Consider the following 19,355-nt stretch of genomic DNA (forward strand, 5'->3'; position numbering starts at 1 on the left):
TGGTTTTAAAGTTTATTCTGAAATATCTTGCCTAGCAAACATTTCACTTGCTATATTTATTACTGGACTTTGCAATCAAAAATACCATGGCATTAAGCAGGAAAAACGTTGGTAAAAGATGTTAATTGGCAATTAAAGCCAGGGATTCTGATATTATTTGCACCACTAAACTTGAAATAATGTTAGTGGAGCTCTTATCAGTTTGAGTTCATTTTTAGTTCAGTTTGAGAACATATTTCTTTAAAACACTTTTTCATGGATGCTTCAAGGGGGACAAACAAAGAAGGGGGCCAGCTGCAGCTTTCTTCAGATAGCAGAGAGCAGGGAAAGCACCATTCTCATTCTTTATTCATTATTTAACCCTTATTATTTCTTCATTGCATTTTCAAAAGATCTGCATCATCAGTTACTTTGAAAAGTACGAGTATTTCAAACCTTTTGATTATAGATTGCCAGGAATGTAGCCTTCCACATGTCTATTTTACATATCTAATTTGGCCTTAGAGAAAGGAGACCCTCACAAGTCTTTTTGATTAGCATTTATAGTCTGTGAAAGTGTTGCATTTTTTCTCTTCTTTGAACACCAAAAGCTCATCTGGATAAAAGAGGACTTCTGTAAACGTACTTAGGGACAGTGGAAATTCTCCAAGGAAATCCTGTGATTCAACAAAAATTCTGTCCACACAAGACCTATATAAACCTGACCCTCATGACTACACTACCAATAATTCAAATCAAATCATATATAACTGGCATTGGGTCATAGCAAAAGATACAGCTGTTATTGCTGTGCAGTGATAGATAGACTTATATAATAATGTCAAAACCTGATATTGATTCATGAAGGTTCTGCTACTTTCGAAATAAGCAACCTTCACCTTGCCTTCAAAATTTGGGGGGGGGACGATGACAGTTTCCCTTTTTCCCTTTCTTGGTCTAGATAGATATTTCAAAAGCTCATCCCCTGATACTTGTTATATTCACAAACTATTTGTGCTAGCTGTTTGCATGATTTACAGCAGAAGGGATTCAGTCTACATGAGAAATCATTGTCTGGAATAAATAAGTACAGTGGTGGTACGCATAGCATAGAAGATAACCTGAGGTGAGCAGCGGCCAAGAGGGTGTGATGCGAGTTAAGTTATGTATGCTTCACTTATAACTATTTTACATCCCTTTGTGATGTGTAGGTGACACGATGCACACTGTGAATCTTAAACATTTGCATTTCTGTTCCAGCTTCGAGGAGGGAGAAATACTGTGTTCTGTATTAATTGGATATCTTTGGCTCAAGCTTTTAAGTGTGACAAATGGAGATGTGCCAAACTGCCTGAAAGTAATTCGGGCTGTCAGTGAACCACAGTGGCTGCCAGTTTGCAGACAATTTCTAGTCTTCTTGGGTCTGTCACATCTCTTTCACACTACCTATTTACCATCTGAATAGAGAGCCAGCACTCTGCGACATAAATAAATGTATTCGTCTTTAATGTGAGAGTGTTTCTGTGAGGGACTTGTGGTACATTGTGCCACACATCATAAACCAACCTGAACTTCTGCAATGACACAAACTGCAGACAGGCCTCCTCAAGCAAGCAACGATTAATGTGCCACTGGAAGCCAAAGAACGTAATTAATAAGCAGGCGACTTTGAGGTTGCCACGCAATTTTCTCATGTTGGAATGATGTTTGTGTTAGATTAGCTCATTCTCACCAGGACACCTGAAAGTATATTTGCGATAGAACAACCAAAATACCCCTGCGGATGCAACAGCAGAAGGCTTTGTTGCTTCCTGAGTCTGGTCCAAAGCTGCCTTATGCTCCTTAGTTTACAGGAAATCCAGGGTAAACCTTTTATTTACAAATAGGGAACACTTGCCAGAACAGAATAAAAAAGCAGCTGATTAATCAGCATGCAGCTTTCATCTTGAAGGGCCTAGCTGCCTGGACCTTTTTAACATTTGGAAGATTAGCCTTGGTGAGAGAAACGTTGCGTGGAAATGCCTTTGATAGCTCTGTGATTAAGTCTATCATGCTTTGGAAAGGGGATTGCACCGGGTTTGAACAAGTCTGAATGACAGAACAGAGAATGTTCATGGCTGGGGAAAAAAATTACCTCGTTATAGTTCTGTACTGCTGCCCTTTGAAGCAAAATGAGAGGAAAGCTTGCACTGGTACTTCAGCTGATAAAATGTGCTTTCTGGAACATGACCAAGTCTCAACATATATCATCTATGAGAAATAAGGCAGACAAAGTATTGTATTCCTAAAAAGGCTTGGAATATCTTGGCAACTGCTAAGAAAACACAAATAAGGAACAGTGCCCTGCTAGTTCGACCCTTAAATTATGCAGCTGTTCATTACCAGAATTATATATCTCATGCTGCCCTTTGGAAGGAAGGCATGGTGCACAGAGCTGGAACAATTACTGAATTATAGTACAATAAGAAAGACCTCCTAAAGTGTCACATGCATGTAGAGGAAGATAAGAAAGGCCAGCTTAAGTTCTTGGCATTTTAAAGAAGGCAATCAAGAAACCCTTTGAATTCTTTGGTTTTCTTTCCCTGCAGTTCATCTACATTTTTATGCAAGTCTGACAAAGCATCCCATTCATATGTCAGCACTCTCGTCTCTGGATGCATTAGTGTTTATTACAGGCTGAATTTGCAGATGCTACCATTTGAAAACAGTAATAGAGCCAGTTGCGTGGCCTTAATATTTATATAATTACTAATGATTTCATGCTTCCCTCCCCGGTGCTTCTGAAATAAAAACAGCTACATTAGCATGGTCAAGCATAACAGTGCTCGATACAATCCTGTAAGCCTAAATTGTTTTGCCATAACAGGCTTTGAATTTCACTCTGAAATAAAATATGTTGTGTTAATCAGCTTACCGTTAATGAATGATTTGAGTGACACATTTGGCACATTTTTGCACATTTAGCTATGATCTGATTTTTTTTTTATTAATCACACATAAAATGTATACTCTGAAGAGTGTGCTGGAGTCTCTTGAATTTTTGTGTCTGCTGATTTGAAAATATTATGTTGTATTTTTCATTTCCCAAAAGCTTATCCGGGACTATGGTCTAGGAATTAGCCTAATAAAACATTTTTTTAATTCCTTATATTTTCAGATACTGTTTCTCTTCATGCATTTGGATTGTCCTGAGAATACCCATAATCATACCCATTCTTTTGATGAAGCAAAAGTCATACAATATTTGTAGTTAAGATATTACTTATCCAGAAACAAACCTTGTTGATAAAGAGTAAGAATTACACTCTCCCAGTATATTTAGTACAATAGTGTTCAATATGGCTGTGTGTTAAATGCTTTCCTCATGCAGACAAGATGAAAGAAAGCTAATTTAAAAATAAAACAGGTTCCCTATTTTATTTCATTCACTGGGAGTAGGAAAATTCAGTTATTTCTATGTTTTGAAGTTAAAAAAAAAGAATTAATAGATGTTGGAAGACTAGGAGAACATTTAAGGATGCCTGTTTTGTTGTTCATCTGCTGTTTTTTATTCTATTATTTTGTCCAGAGTTTTGAAGGTGATGGGTTCAGTAAATTCTCTGTAAATCAGGATCAAGTTCTAAGTAAACATTGTGTAAAAATATACAAAGGAATTATTAAGGAAGATCAATGTTTTAGAATCTGTCCCTCTGTTGTGTAAATATTACATGACTTAAGAAAAAGTAAAAGCAAAGCAAACCCTTTTGATTGTAAAGATGAAAAAAGGAATGACTTGCCCCTTAGAGGATCCAGCTAACAGGGTCTATATGTTTGGAGTTTGGGAATGATGTGTGAACACAGAGAGAGCTGTGATAGGCTTACAGTGTGGTTATGCCTACGAAACAGCATCCCCATTATCAGAGCTGAAAGACACTTTTATTGCTTTTATCTCATGCTCTGTAACTATGTTCACAGAGTAGCTTTACCAGAACTTCTAAGGACTGTGTGTGAGGGTTCTTGTGTCTTTTATCTTATATTCCATTTACTTTACTCTGCTGTAAGCTAGTCATTAAAAGCTTGTACCACTGCTAATTTCAATAAAATCTCCGTTGTGTAGACTGGGCAGAAGTCACTTTTCCCTTTGCTGCTTTCTCAGTGACCCAAGAAAAGGAGGCTTGAGAGGGGAAATAATTAACAAAGTCATTAATGCTTGTCGTTGGCTACTTGAACAAGCACCTAATCACTGCTCAAGTAGTAAAGTGCTTCCATTACCAGGGAAGTTGTGACCGTCTTCTGCAATGACAGCTCAAAAGTCTTTTGAAAGACTTTTATTTAAAAGTCTTCAAGGCTTCTGTCCATCTTCTCCTCAGTTTCCAAAACTTAAGCAGACCTTAATCAGAAGCAAAGCCATCTGCAAATCCACCACCAAGAGAGTAGCCGTAGCGCGCTCTTTGTCCAAACCCTGCCGTGGCGGAGGAGGTCCTGCAGGGAGCCCGGTGCCGGCCTCGGGCCTCAGGGCCACGCGCTCGCCGCGCAAGGTGGCCGCCGACACCGCTGCGCCGGCACGGCTCCTGCTCTGACTGCTGTCGGGTTGTGCGTGGCCTTGCTGTTTATCATTTGCCCCTATTGTTTGTTTGTGGTTGATAGGCAAGGTCAACGGAACCTCAGGACAAGCAAGTGGGTTTTGAAAATTTTGTGGGGAATGAGAGAGTTCCTGAGAGGAAGCAAGAGAGGAAGGCTTATGGGTTGAGTGCAAGAGAACAGAGGCTCCTTAGTCCCCTCGTAAATCTGCATAGGCATTATTTTAAAAGTAGAAACTATGTTATTAAGACCTCGCCAGTACAGATTTGAATGATCTTTGCAGTTGTAAATGAAAGCCATTACTAGGACACTCCCTTAGATTGCTTGCTGAAAATTAAACTGGGAAAGCTTGCCATTGCACTGAGAGTTTAAAAAGTCTCTCTGATGGAAGCTTTTTTTAAAAAAAATATCTGTATTTATCCATGTTTCTAGCCATGTATTTTGGCCGTTCTAGGAATATGTTTGCTCTCATGGAAATTTTGTTTTTAAACAAGAGAATTACCAAACTGGACTAAGGTAGTTCTGGATGCCTTTCATTTGGCAATGTTAGTAGCTTTCAAGATTTAGACCTCTGGTTTTGATCTTTCAGGATATCATTTGAATAATGTGATTTGACATGTCGAGATAGTTGACATTGGTCTCCCAAATTTTTCTGTCACTTTAATATATACGATTTCTCTACTTGCTATATTTTATTTAGGGTCATAATTTATTATAACAGGTAAAATGCTGTCTAAATGCTTTGAGAGAAAGACAATCTTTCTATTAAAATACAATAGCTCATTCAGTCATCAGTTTTTGTTTCTTGTCTTGGCAGCTGCCTGGTTAGCCATAACGTATGTTGCAAATGTATAGTTCTAGATAATCTGACATCATTTCATTGTTTTGTATGTGGCTGAGATTAAATAGTATTGGCTTATTCTTCTGTATCTGTTAGAGACAGATACGGGGGGGGGGGCACCCTCGAACTTTAGTGATATAGCTGGGGATCTGGTTTATGACTTCTGTGAGCTGTTCTGCCTTGAGAAGGAAAAAAAAAACCAACAAAAATTTACATTCATTTTGTGATTCTTTGTTCCTATGGAAATTGTAGAGGCCTTTTTTCTAGAAGATGAATTTCAGCTTTTCATATCTCTTGAGAATGAATTTCAGGCACTATGGGAGAACAAAAGAGAGCATCTCTAAGTAGGAAGAGTGCTTTCAGCCCAGACACAGAAAACATGACACCCCCCCACAGGTCTGGCTTGCTAGAGGGGTTACTAGTCTGTCATCTCTAGCACAGTTACCTCAGTACTTCTTTTGAGTGACATAAGAAGACTCAAATTCGGGCCTGTAAGCTGCAGATAACTTTTCCTGAGATCAAACAAAGAAAAGAATGTCTATTTTGGCTTTAAACATTGGATTGTAAATATAATGCTGTTTTTCTTATTATTGACAAGTACTTCTTTGTACCTATTTCTCTGCGCTCTCCAAATTCTATCATCAGCCATTAGCTCTAGACAACCTAACAAGAGATTTTTTTATTTGCAGCAACTTTGAATGCTTGCCTTCTCTTTATGGCTGCTGCTGCTGTTAAAATATTTATATCCTTGATTTTAAATAAATAAGGCCTCTATGTTTCTCTAAATCAATGTGGTTAAAAAACCCTTTCTCCCAGGGAATTCTGGATGAATGCCAATTTAGCCTTACAATAAAAAGGCACTTTCCTGCTGGAGATTTGTAAGCTTTGGCTGAAATATGAGGATGATTCTGACAGCGGTTCTAGGGTAAATTAGGAGTAATTCAGCTGAAGTCAATTGGTATTGGTGTAAATGAGGTCAAAGTCAGCCTTTGCATATATGAAACAAGCACATATCACAAGAGTCACAGTATAACACTAGAAATGTGTTGCAATGAATTTTTCACTAAAAACTTGAACACTGGAAACATTTCCGCGATAGCTGTCTTAAAAGAGGACAAAGAAAATTTAAAAGGATGTATCATGTATCAGTGAGCAATAAACACAAAGGATTCTTTTTTTGATGCAGCAATTGTTTACTTGAATCATGAGACAAATGGAACAGCTTATGACAAAGGAGAAAAACATATGCTATGTGAATTCTCTTATTTAGGAGGGAGGGATACCCCCTCTTTCAAAAACATCACTGTTATTTTTATGATTAATCATAGAGTGCTTTACACAAACCCCATCCTTCAATAGCGCTTTTATTCAGGGAGATGTCAAATGGCCCTCTCTGAAAATAAATTAGTTTGTGAGTTTTACTGTCTGTTCTTCTTAGTTTCCTCATTTAACAGTCCAGAAGAGGCTTAAGTACTTATAGGGTGTCCATTGCCATGGTATTAGAGAGCCATGTAATCTGCAACCCACTGCATTGCCCTGTAAGGTATGGAAATTCTGTTACACTCATTTTATAGATGAACAGTAAAGACACAGAGGAACTAAATGACATAGCTAAGGTCACACACATTGTCTTGATTTAGTAGATATTTTGAAAGATCTGTCTTCTGTTGCTTCAGCTGTAGAAGCTAAGGATCCCACGTACATATCTGATCTAGGCACTTTGGGTAATTTAGTAGTCAGCAGGGAGAAGCAGACACTTTCAGGGCACAATTCATGTCATCATAAAGTAAAACCTAAAGGAGTTCAGATGAATCACATTGTAAAAGAGCCTGTTTAAAGAATCTAGGTGATTAGCTGAAAGGTATTCCTCAATTACAAATGCCAGTATTTCATCAGATCATTCCTATTTCTAGTACCTTCTTTTACTAGATGAGATTTTTCGAAAGTACGTGAATGCTGGACAGCATTCATACTGAAAAATCTCACCTTCTTGCTAAGAATTGTTAGCCTTAATGCTGCATAGTCTCTCTGTAAGGAATTATAAATCCTTTTATCTATTGTATTAGAAAAAGTACATTGCGACTATAGTATCTTAATCCTTTATTCCAGTGCAATCTTCTATTGTACATCAGCTGCCATGACTGTAGTCAGACATTAAGAAATCAAATGGAAAAGTATAAACTTCCACTAATATGCATAATAAAAATAAGTTTACTGTTTTTCTTGTGGAATTTTTTGCTAAAATAAGAATCTAAATGTTTGGAAGGGGTCCAGTAGTCTGTTATCATAGACACCACGTCATCAGATTTATTCTTATGATAACACTAACTCTGAATTTACAGAGTCATTTTACGTCTCTATTTGTTTACCCTTGCTCTTCATCTCTTTGTCTCCCTGGTTTCATTCTCCTAAATGAAACAAGTTAAATCTCCTAGTCTTCCATAATAAGAAGGACTCCTGCCTTTTTTTCTTTCTCTAGTTCTTTTGATAAGATAACTTGGTCTTTACTGATGTACTTCCCAGTTTTGTGTCAGGAGCAGATTGTATCAGCCCTTCACATATCTTTATATCAAGGTCATTACTGAAAACATTATTCAGGATTAGTTCTCATACTGAATTGTGTGGAACCTTTTTCCAGTCCCATACTTCCCCTTTCAGCACCATCTATTCACTCCTTGAATCAACCTACAGGTTCTATTAGCATATATCCTAGCTAAACTAAAATAATTTCCTATATGGCACTTCATCACATGCTTTACTGAAGTCCAGAGAGATGAGATTTACTCAATTTCCTTTGCTTCTAAAAATGAAGTAATTTACCATGGTTATCTCACATTATCTACCATTCTTATAATATACATGGCAGATCTTCCCATTTATCAGTTGTCATGGTGTTATATTTTCCTTTTTAATTCTGTTTAATTCCTTCAGATCAATTCTTACGGATTTGCGGTAACTTGTGCTCGCATTTCTCTCCTCTAAGATTGGCTGTACGTTTATGACATCCCAGTCAAGTAGCACTCATCTCATACTTCACATATTTATAAAATTGGTTGGTGTTGAATTTGGATTTTTCCTCTGATTAATTGTGCCTGTTTGTGTGTAGTAAATGCCTCCCAGGAAATAGCAGGTATCAGACAAAAGCACATCAAGTGTGGACAGGGAACCTTGGGTGATATGCAACAGAGTTAGCATGAAGTTTAAGCAAGTATTTCTAGTTGGTGCTGTCACAGCTGCAGGCCACGCTGAGGTGGGCATTTGTGCAGACAAGTGTTGCAGTCCTACTTAATCCATCAGCCTTGTCAACAAGGAGATCTTACTACCTCCCTCTTTTAGCTGTAAAATAGTACGACCCTGAAGGTTTACTTAGGAAACTAACATAGACCCAGAGAATACGCTATCAATGCAAAACCATTAGGACAAAGAATGTTTTTAATGTTACTGCCTTCTGGGAAAAGAGCGCTGTGGGAGGGGTATGCAAGCCAGCAGTGAACAAATTACCAAGATGTTTATGTCATTCCCATGTTCTTTGACAGCACAGGTATAGAAACTGACAGAGCGTAAAGTTCCTTTGAAAGTCAGACTACTGAGAAGTTGCAAAGTGATTACCTGAGACTGTGAAATAAATTAATTAACAAAGAAAAAAAATGCAGTGCTTAATAAAAAGTTTCATATTCAGGGTGTCTGCCAGGTGTTTTCTGCTTTCAGTGCTATTTTTCTCCCCACAGCAGGGAACAACATTTTCCATTTTAATCAGGAATACTGCTAGCACTTAATGCCTGAATGGGGACCAAATGCAACTTACAATGTAATCCATCTTTTCAAACTGCATTGAAGGGTTTGTCATCTCACCTTGCACTCAACAAGGCCATTAGCATTAGTGGAATTTTCAACTGTTGACTGTTTTTCAGTTTTGTTGGCCTGGCCCACTGTCCTGCGCCTACAGCTTTGGTCCCTTAATACTGCAGAAATCCATACTGCTATGGTGACAGAGATCTGCAATACTGTGAAAATGAATGCTGTCCCTGGTATATCTATGAAATTCCATTCTATTTCTGTGTCACAATGCAGAAAAAAATAAAACTTTTCTCTAGAGAAGTTGTCTGGAAACTCTTCAGCATGTGCTTTGAGACCATCTGAAAGCCTTGCTAGAGCAGGGGTTCTGTTCTCTCCAGAGGGAATCCACTCACAAGTAACAGAGCTCAGGACAAATGAATTACTTCATTTGGTTTAATTTTGTAAATAAAAAAGTCAGCGGTTTGATATAGCAACTGGTTTTAAAGAAATAATTAATTGTGTGAGGGAAGGTTTCCTAATCTGTGCACAAACATTAAGAGATCAAAGTGATGAAGTGTTATGGCAAAGTCAAGGGTAGGACATAGCTCCATATTCAAATGCTAAATTTAGCTATCTACTATGAAGGTGTGTACATAAGAGTTAGGTGCCTTAACTTCTCCTTATGGTTAATGGAGATCTAGTCAAAACAGTATAATATAGAGAGCTGTTCAGATTCACTTCTGTACATTTGGTTTGCTGAATTACTACATTGTATTGACTAGACCAATAGTATTGACAGGATCTCTGTTAATTAAAATGAGAGATTAGGAAATACATATATCTGTGATTCCCATGTAGATATGTACATTGTAGATATCTAAACTTTGAATCTGATTCTGAATCTCAGTCCTATACTTGTCTCCTCTGTAGCACTTCATCACCTTGATCTTTTAAATTGCAAATATACAAGACGAAACCTTCCCTGTGCATAATCAGTTCAGATGACTGTCTCTAGAGCTGAACCCTAGGGTGGAATGAATCCTACCTTACTTATGACTCTGTTTTTAAGTAACCTTAAGGTTTATACCAAAATGAAGTACAAAAAGAAGTCCCTCACTCATTTTAAGTGGAATCTGGTAACTAAATTCAGTGATATAAATGTGTAAGAGAAGGACTTATCATCCAGGCAGCTGAGAAGATGGTGGGAGGAAATAGTTTTGTTGGAGAAAAAAACAGGAATACTGATGAGACCTGAGTTGAAAACATGTCAAAAAGAGAGTAAGCAGAACTATATATAGGTAACTTGGAAGAAGTAGAGTCTTGAGCTGAAGAACTTGTAAAGGAAGAATTGGTGTGGTATATGGGGAAGCTAAATGCTAAAGGAATGACTTGTAGTTAGTTCACAAGGGAATTGATCTGTTTCCTTCAGTGCATGCCTTCCTAAATCAAGCTTGCTGGTAAAATTCATTTGATGTTCTATAAAGACAAAAGACTCAGTTTTAACACCCAACGAAGGCAGTAGCAAAACTCCAACCTATTTCAAAGGAGAAAGGTATGTGTCCAATGAATGTGTGGAGAAACAGCTGCCTGTCTCTATTATCCCACTAAATAAATTGGCCTGGAATACTTCTGTTTGTCTACCAATAAAGTATTCTGGCATCTCAGATAGGTCATTGCGCTCTTAAGTGTTTGGCATTGTTTCTACATGACTTGCTGCCTCTGAAGTTACCATTTAATAAATTAACTCACTTGATACAAGGGTAATAATCTTCTTAAATGTGACTGTTAATTCCCTCATAACTGCAGTTTTATAATAGTTCCTCTTTTAAAGCTAAATCGTTGGCACAAAGCCGTGCATTACTAGCTAGGGTTTGCAGGCAAAGACTGGGTGTCCTAACCAAGTGTCAGTGATCCTTTTCAGCGTTCTTCAGCTTGAATCAGTCATTGAACCCAAGCGCAGGACAAAGTCATTAATGGAACAATAATTCTCAGGTGTTTTGACAAGGCATTCTATAAATGGTAATTAACATCTGCACCACAGTTCCTGTCAGGGAGGTAAAACGGTGGAAATGTTAAATGAACTAAATCCAGCAACTGGAATTCTCCATTTACTTTTCACATTTTGGTAAATCACCCCCCTTTTTTTTTTCTTTTTTTTTTTTTTTTAATGCAAGAAGAAAAATATGTGATTTCATTCAGGTCGTTAACCTGAGTTACTTCCTAGTTTTTTCAATTCTACAACAAGTTCAGTAAGCACAAAGCTGCTCATACTGCCCATTATTTTCAGAAGCTTGCATGTGATAAGCCTATAACATACCTCATTAAATATGTGTCCAAAATTATATTATGCATTTATTTTTAAATTTTTTTCTTTTTATTATTATTACAAGATGGAAAATAACACCACTAAATTCAAATATATGAGATTACTGTTTACTTTTATGGCTCAAACTGGAGCAAAAGAAAAAGGTCCAGTGAACTGCCAAGTATTCACAACTCTCATGTTATAGGAATTGTCAGATTCTTGTATGATTGCACAAGGAATATAAGTTTCTAAAGTTTCTAGCCACTTTGTATAAAAATCAAATAGATTCTAAGGAGGTAAGCAGGTCTTAAATCTTGTCTTTTGGTATTATACAAAACCAATGGTTGAAGGAAAGCAAACCAACAGTTTTTCTTGGTATGCTCCTGCTCAAAAATTGCTTTACACATGAACCAAATTTCCCAAACTTCCAATGATTTTTTTTGATTACTTGGGAAACCAAGCTGTGTACAATCATAAAGGAGAATGGAAAGAGCCTGTTACATGTGTAAGTGTTCATGATCTGTGCTCATAGTAACAATTCTTCCTTCAGCATTTTTCTCAATCCATTTTAATCCATTTAGAAATCAATATTTGTTAATATTTGTTTGCTTAAAAAAGTTCAGGCACCTGGAGATGCCATCCAGGATATTCCTCTACATGTGTTAGTGGAGACCCACCATATGTGCACTTTGTGCACTAATTTCAGACAATCTTTTTAGTGTGTACTTAGATTTGGATGCAACATAAAGTGGCCTACTTTCTAGCTTCTCTTGCATGAATAAATATAATACAGTAAAAAACAAGTGTAAGAGGTTTGGAAGGCTTGGTTTGCTAAGATTTTTCATTAAATAGAAAGAAGACAAAAGAAACTTTTCAACCTCCATTAAATGTGGATTCACTATTCATGTGAAATATGGTTTGATTTCCTCTTTAGAACCACAGAGATTTTTTTTGTCAGTCTTCCAGGTAAGATTTGAAAGCCTGGAAGTATCGCTATTGCCAAGGATTACAATAGGACTGTGTGACTAACCAAAATTATTTGGAAAATAGTGTATACAGACATTGCTTCCATATTAATTTTCAGTATATTGAATCTAATGACTAAATGCAGCACAGATTAATTTTCAAGCATGGTTTAATAAAATGTATTTTGACTCAGGAACATTTGTTTAATGGGAGTTTTACTGTAAACTTTATAAGCTCATTAAGAGACTTATGGATATCTCTTCTGAAAAAATGATGTAAATGAACATAGTTTTAAAAGAAAATGAAGGGACTGTAGCATGGGTGTAGCTCAGACATAATGAAGGAAAGCACTTTCTAGTATTCTCTGTGTAATATGCCTGCAGTTCTGACAACTCAACTGGCACTGAACTGAATTTTACAAAATTAACTAAATGAGATGCTGTTATACAAGCAGAATTAGGAAATGGTTCTTTCATCTCTGGATTAGTTTAATGGCATCTCTGACATCTGTGTCCTGTGAAATTTATCAAGCATACATTTTTGTGTAGAATGGAAGACAAAATCAACAATGTAATCAAGCTTACTAGGCACCTAATTTAAGCACTTTCTTCTGTTACTTACTTCAGTTATTCAGATTCATGTAGCTCAAGTTAGGAGAACGAGTTCCCAGATTTAGGTCCTAATTTTGCAAAGAGAAATATACTTCAAAAGGTTTTTTCAAGTCAGTTAAACTGCTTATTTACATAATAGCACTTACACATAAGACATCTGCCACAAATTTGCAACGAATTCAGTTTAACCTAAATTTGATTTTGGTCTGAATTGTACTGAAGGAAAATAGGAAAACACAAAAGTGACAAGAAACATACATTAGTAATAGGGCGTCATAAAAAAGATGCATTAAAACTTAAATTTAATGTTTGTTTAGATAGCTGTAATTAACCTAATTACAGAATGAATTTCATATTTCTGTGCAAAACCAGTCTTAATTGTATTTCTTAATTAACATTGTGTTTTTAAACACCATAGTATATGTCTGCATTTTCATTTTGCTCTTAGATGAATTGCTGTCTGGAGTGTAAGATTTGTAGCTTTTTGGTATTGTCTTTTTTTTTTTTTTTCATTTATCCCTTAAAGTAGGCAATCGATTTTTCCTCTTTTTTATTCAATAATCATGGGAGAAATGTTTACTTTGGCACTTGCCGCTGTACAGAGGTTAATCTAGTGCTAAGAAAATAATACTTAGGAAATAAGGCTCAATGTTTAAAAATACAACTGAGTGATAGAATTTGAAATGAAGCTACGCTGATTCTTCCTGGTGGCAGCTTTACATTATAAATTTGCTAAAGGTCCTGAAGTTAATAACATGGAACTATTTTTCCCAAGATTAAAACCCAGACTTGTTACTTTTGGAAAGAAACACACTGACAACCCCAGCCAGGAGTGCCTCATAAAACTGTGGTTTGTTTGATTTGAGAAAAAGTAAAACTTATACGAATACAGAAGTATGCTGAAATCTGGAACTAGATTCCTGGAAGTCTGGAAAGGTTGTAGGACAGTGAAGTAAGTTGTATGCTTATGGTAAAATAACCTTTTCCATAAAACTTAGTTTTAAGGAAGAATGCTACTATTTGTGATTAAATAAAATAACTCTTGCTGTGGTCCCTATGCTGGTTTCCTCTTTACATGTTTCTGCAGTGGATAAGAGCAGTAAGGTTATGTTTTGGAGACTCTGTAGTTCTCCAGTCTTTTTCATCAAGTTCTGTTGGACGCTCAGCCTATTGCTATTTCTAGAACTTGCTTCAAAGAACAAAGTTTTATGCAACTTTAAAACATGTGGTATCCTTTTAAAGGAAAAGTTACATTTTATTGAAATACAATACTTCCTATTAAAAAAATTCTTTCAATACAATAAAGAAACCTGTCTTCTTAACCTATCAAGTATATATTAAACTAAAGGCCCAATATTATTATTAGTGATATTTCAAGATTACAGGAAAATTGGCAATACTTGGGGCTTACAAGAGAACTGGAGATATTTGGGGAGAATTACTGAATGACTCATCAAAGAAGATTAATATCAACTAACAAAACTACTGAAATTTAATAGATGGTTTGGGTTTCATTAACCCTACGTATGGGATGAGAATATCCTGGAGACAAGTACAGTAAATAAAACCATATATGTCTCTGTTTAAATACAAAGTTTTTCCCTAATTTAAAACTCAAATAGATTTGTGGTGCAGTCAATAACTTAAAAAGATACCTTTCTTAATCTGGCCCATAAACTTAATAATTTTCACTTTTTCACAGTTTTATGTTTTCCAGGCTTTTAATTGTATGATCTGTCCTACTTTCAAGACTCCAGGAAACCTCAACAATCACAGTCTTCTCTCTTATAAATAGCAGCATTTCAGGGTCTGCCACCTGTTTCAAAGTGTGGAGAACTAGAAACATTTTGAAGTTTTAATTTTCTGAAAGATAACTTGACTATAGTAGGCTCCCTCCAGTAAGTCTCCTCCAGGCTTCACAGAATCTTCCTTCCTGAGTATGCTTGAGATGCACTGCCATTTGGGTATTTTGGATAGTGTAGTTGTCTGCTGGTTTATTCACTAGCTGCTGAAACCATTTTGCTTATAGTAGAAAAACTTTACTGAAGTGCATTTTCAAGAGATCAGAGTGAATTAATCTAACATCTTCTGGAACGGCAACAAAGATCTAGAATCATCACATCCATTTAAAATACATAGAGTTAGAAGTAATTTCCATCTATGGATTCCCTTTTTATCAATGGACAGATACTCACACCTCCAGAAAGTGAGTCAGGTCTTCAGAGAGCTGAATCACTTTGTGCAAATGATTCTCTCTCCATTGATAACAGAAGGAGGTTAGGATGACTGCATACCCAACTTGAGCACAGCATTTACGTTGCTCATTTTGTGAGTGATTACATTCACTTCAATGAGCATCACTCTGTTCATTCCATTCTGTTGTTAAGATAAAGGACTTGGATAGATAGAATATATATATAAAAATATGTATAAAAGTAAAAGTATAGAAAATGTGTGATATATATACAAATAAATCACTATATATATATATATATATATAATTGTCCAGATAGCACAGTTCATCATATATAAGTATATGATGATGAATTGTGCTTTTATTCAGTTATGGATTAGTAATGCATTACTAATATCCAATATATACTACTATTACTAATATATTACTATATATTACTAATATCCAGTATCCTTACTTCGATAAAATCACAAGATATCATGCCTGCCCTCAAGGCATGATCTGTATTTATCACAAGTCAGAAGATCAGGCGTTTACTGTAAGTTAGAGAGCAGTCGGGAAAAACAACACTTTAATTTAGGCTTCTTTTAAAAATCATAAAAATCAGATGGAATTCAAGTTGACTGGTTTTATTTTTTCTGCTGTACGTGAATTAATGGTGAGGCATATAGCAGCTGCATGAAAAGTTTACAAAACTGTACAGTGTTGAAATAAATATTGTTCAGCTCTGTTTCACAGCATTCTGCCAGTTTTTTTCATTTTGAATAATACCTTTTTTCACATTGAATCCTACCTTTTCTCACACACAATTTGTAGAAATTGCTCACCAAAATTTGATTTTATGATAAATAGTTGACAGAATCTTCCAAATTGAGACTTAAGTTGTTTTTGACGGACAGCGGGTTCATGTTTGGGGCATATTAATAGATCAGAAAATATGACCGTGTCAAAAGTGGTGCTGTCTCAGCAGGTTGCCTGTAAATCAATTCAACAAAATATTTTGATCAAGTACCATAAATATTTAGGTGTGAGAGAAAAAGGTAGTAAATGATTGTGACCATGGGATGCTTTATAAATATTTCATTATCATCATCCATCATCACCTTTTGGGAATAAAGACTTTTTAGGCAGCAAAATGAAGAGCTACATAACGAAAAAGATCAATGCTGAAAATGAGTATTATTCCAAATACTTGAACACTGACTGTGCTTTGGTCTCATTAAGTGATCCAATCAAATTTGGAAGGTTCATTTGAATCCTCTGTGGCATTTTGATTTGTTAGATAGTCCTGCTAAAATTAAATGTATGGCAGGAAAAAAATGCTAATTTTGAGGAAATAAGATTAGATGAGATAGCATTCTTCATAGGAGTAGCTTCAGCAGATGAGAAGATGGATGAGTTCCATGCCATGCTGAAGATGGGTGCAAATTTATAAAGATATGCTGTCTGCTCTTTTTGTGCCATATAGTCTGTCTAAATAACAATATCCTTTCAGGGAGAGAATCTGCTGTTCTGGCTGCCCATGTATTACTGTATTTGGACTATCTCCATTTGCAAATGTTGACTTTTCATCTGTGACCAAAGAATGAAATCTGTATGAGAGATGTGTAAAACATTTAATCTTTATTTATTTGTTAACAAAAGGGGTTTTTGCCAAATCCTGTTTGCACTTTTCTCCTGCTCTCCCTGGAAGGTGACTGTCTGCATCCACAATGTGACACTTAAGCTGAGAATACAAATTGCAGTCGTTTGTGGGGGTTTGTTTGTTTGTTTATTTGTTTGTTTTTAATGGCAGAATGCATTAAACCAGAATAACAATCCCAGATATTATTCTGTACCTTCTGTATTTGTAAAGGGTACACTACAATTGGCTACATTTGTCAGTGCAAGTTTATACAGAACACAGTTTTATGTTAGCATTTGCTGATACATAGATTTTTAAGACCAGAAAGAACCACTGGATTATCTAGTGAACCTACTTCTTAACTACCAGGTATAAAGTTTCACCCAGTTAAAGTTTGGGAAAAACAAAACAAAACAAAGGGTGGCATAGAGATCTGAACATAGGCCATGTGTAATCCCTGGCAAGTAACAGAGCTGGATTTTTATGAATCACCCAGGTGTGAGCTGTTCAGTGGGAACTCTGCACCACTCCAGGCCATGACTCCTCTGGAAGGCCTCGTGTGGCTTCTTCCTACCTTGATAGCATGGACCATGCCCGTGTGATTTCAGAGTGTTGTAACTTGCCTGCAAAATGGTCACAAGTCTAACATTAGTCAATTCAGCTATCTATTCACAAAGACTAGGCAGCGCTAAACAAACTTGACCCCTAGTGTCTCACAAGTTCAGCAGAGACATAAGGTGTATTCAGTAGAGATTAGGAAATGGGCTGCTTGCTATCTTCTGTGGACAACTGAGGGCTAGAATTTGGTTAAATCTCTGCAGCTTTTCAAGCAACCAAGAAGAACTACCCCTGGGCTATAAAAATGTATTTCTTACTCTGAGATGTTTCTAAGAGTTAAGTCCCAAATAAATTCACTATTAAATAATTTATATTATAAAAAAAACAGAACTAACCCAGAAATGTAATAACATACAGCTGAACTAATTTCAAGGGTGTGTTTAGACGGCAGGGGCAGAGAGATGTAAATGTGGCCTGCCTATAGACTGAACTTTCCATTTCCAAACAAGCTGGTTTGGAAGACTTCATGGGATTATTAACAACTCTAAACTACTAAACTCTGCTCAAATTCCTTATATGCTTTCTCAAAGTGTATTTGCTTAGGCATAGCAACATGCAAGCTTAGTCTTGTGGCACCGGCTCTGCATCTAGCTGGACAGTAGATGAAGTAGCCTATTTGTTCCCATCTGCAGAAACAGGCCACAAAATTCATTCCAAGGAATATGTAGGTAAGCAGGTCTAGGAAACCAAAGGCTTTTTTCTCAAAAGCATTATAAAATGAATTCCATTTCTTGGAAAGCGCCAGCTCTTGGAAGGTGTCTTGCCTTGGAAAATGCAGGGAACTAAAATTTTGTCTAGGCTGCCAGTGCTTCGAAGGGTTGACTCTGTGGTACCTGACTACTTCCTGAACGTGCACACATGGAGGTGCATAGAGGTTTATATACGTGTATGTCAATGCAAAAAAAATGGAAATAGGCACATAAAGTTAGGCTAGATAAAAATAACTTACTGACAACAGAGCCATTACTGATGGAGGTGTAACCTGTAAATCGTAATGTTATTAAATTTCTGGGAAGGATACCAGAAAATAAGAAATAAAATATAACAACATAAGTAACAATCCCTTTCCTGTAGATTTTGTAGTGGAGCAGCTATAGGTGAAAGGAACTCGAGACAAGAAATACAGAATACTTTCTATAAGTGATCATGGTGTTAACAGCTACCTTTTCTACAGTAGATTAGTAATTTCAGCATTCCCTAGGTGTGTAAGAAGTCCCCTTCTCTGCAGGATTACAGAACTGCTTCACATTTCTCAGAAGAGCTCTTGTTACCAAGATCGAGGTTGATTCTTGTACATCTATAGGAGAGAGGGACCAGAATCTATCAGAAAGAAAAGGGAACTGGAGCTGAGCCTTCCAGAAATGTTCTAACCACAAGTGGCCTCTGCACAATGTTTAAAACAAAAGGCAGGTGCCCTTTCTGTAATCAGCCTATGGGGATAAACTGGAGGGGGAAAAAAACCAGCCTGCTGGACTGCTATATTGTTCAAAGCTACAACCCGTTGGCATGTGTTAGTTGTACTCTTAAAATGCCAAACATTTAGATATTCAAGATATGAAGGGAAGGGAACACTTACATTCTTGACTCTGGAAAGATTTAGACATGAAGCAATCTCAGTCATCACAAGACTGAGGCAATTGTGTGTAGAAACAGAATTTCAAGTAGTTGAATAATGTTGCATTTCAAAATTTAGCTGTCTATGGAGTCAAAGAAGTCACGCGTGATTTTTGTAATTATAGTTTGGATCTTAGACACCTACATTTCTGTGGAACCCATCTGGATCACTTGAGCGCTTCACAGAATTGTGTAGAAAATCTTATTCTGCCAGTTTTTCCTGTCTTTTCAGAAAATATTTTAGTTGCTGCATTTCTGTGTTCTGG

General features: G+C 36.5%; 1 protein-coding gene across 4 annotated transcripts in view; it reads left to right on the top strand.

Moving 5' to 3' along the window:
• Positions 1-19,355, top strand: part of PCDH9 (protocadherin 9) — a 696,978-nt gene that overhangs the window by 666,233 nt on the left and 11,390 nt on the right. The window lies entirely within an intron of this gene.

Source organism: Aquila chrysaetos, chromosome 14, assembly GCF_900496995.4.
Source record: "Aquila chrysaetos chrysaetos chromosome 14, bAquChr1.4, whole genome shotgun sequence".
In the NCBI taxonomy this organism is placed as follows: domain Eukaryota; kingdom Metazoa; phylum Chordata; class Aves; order Accipitriformes; family Accipitridae; genus Aquila; species Aquila chrysaetos.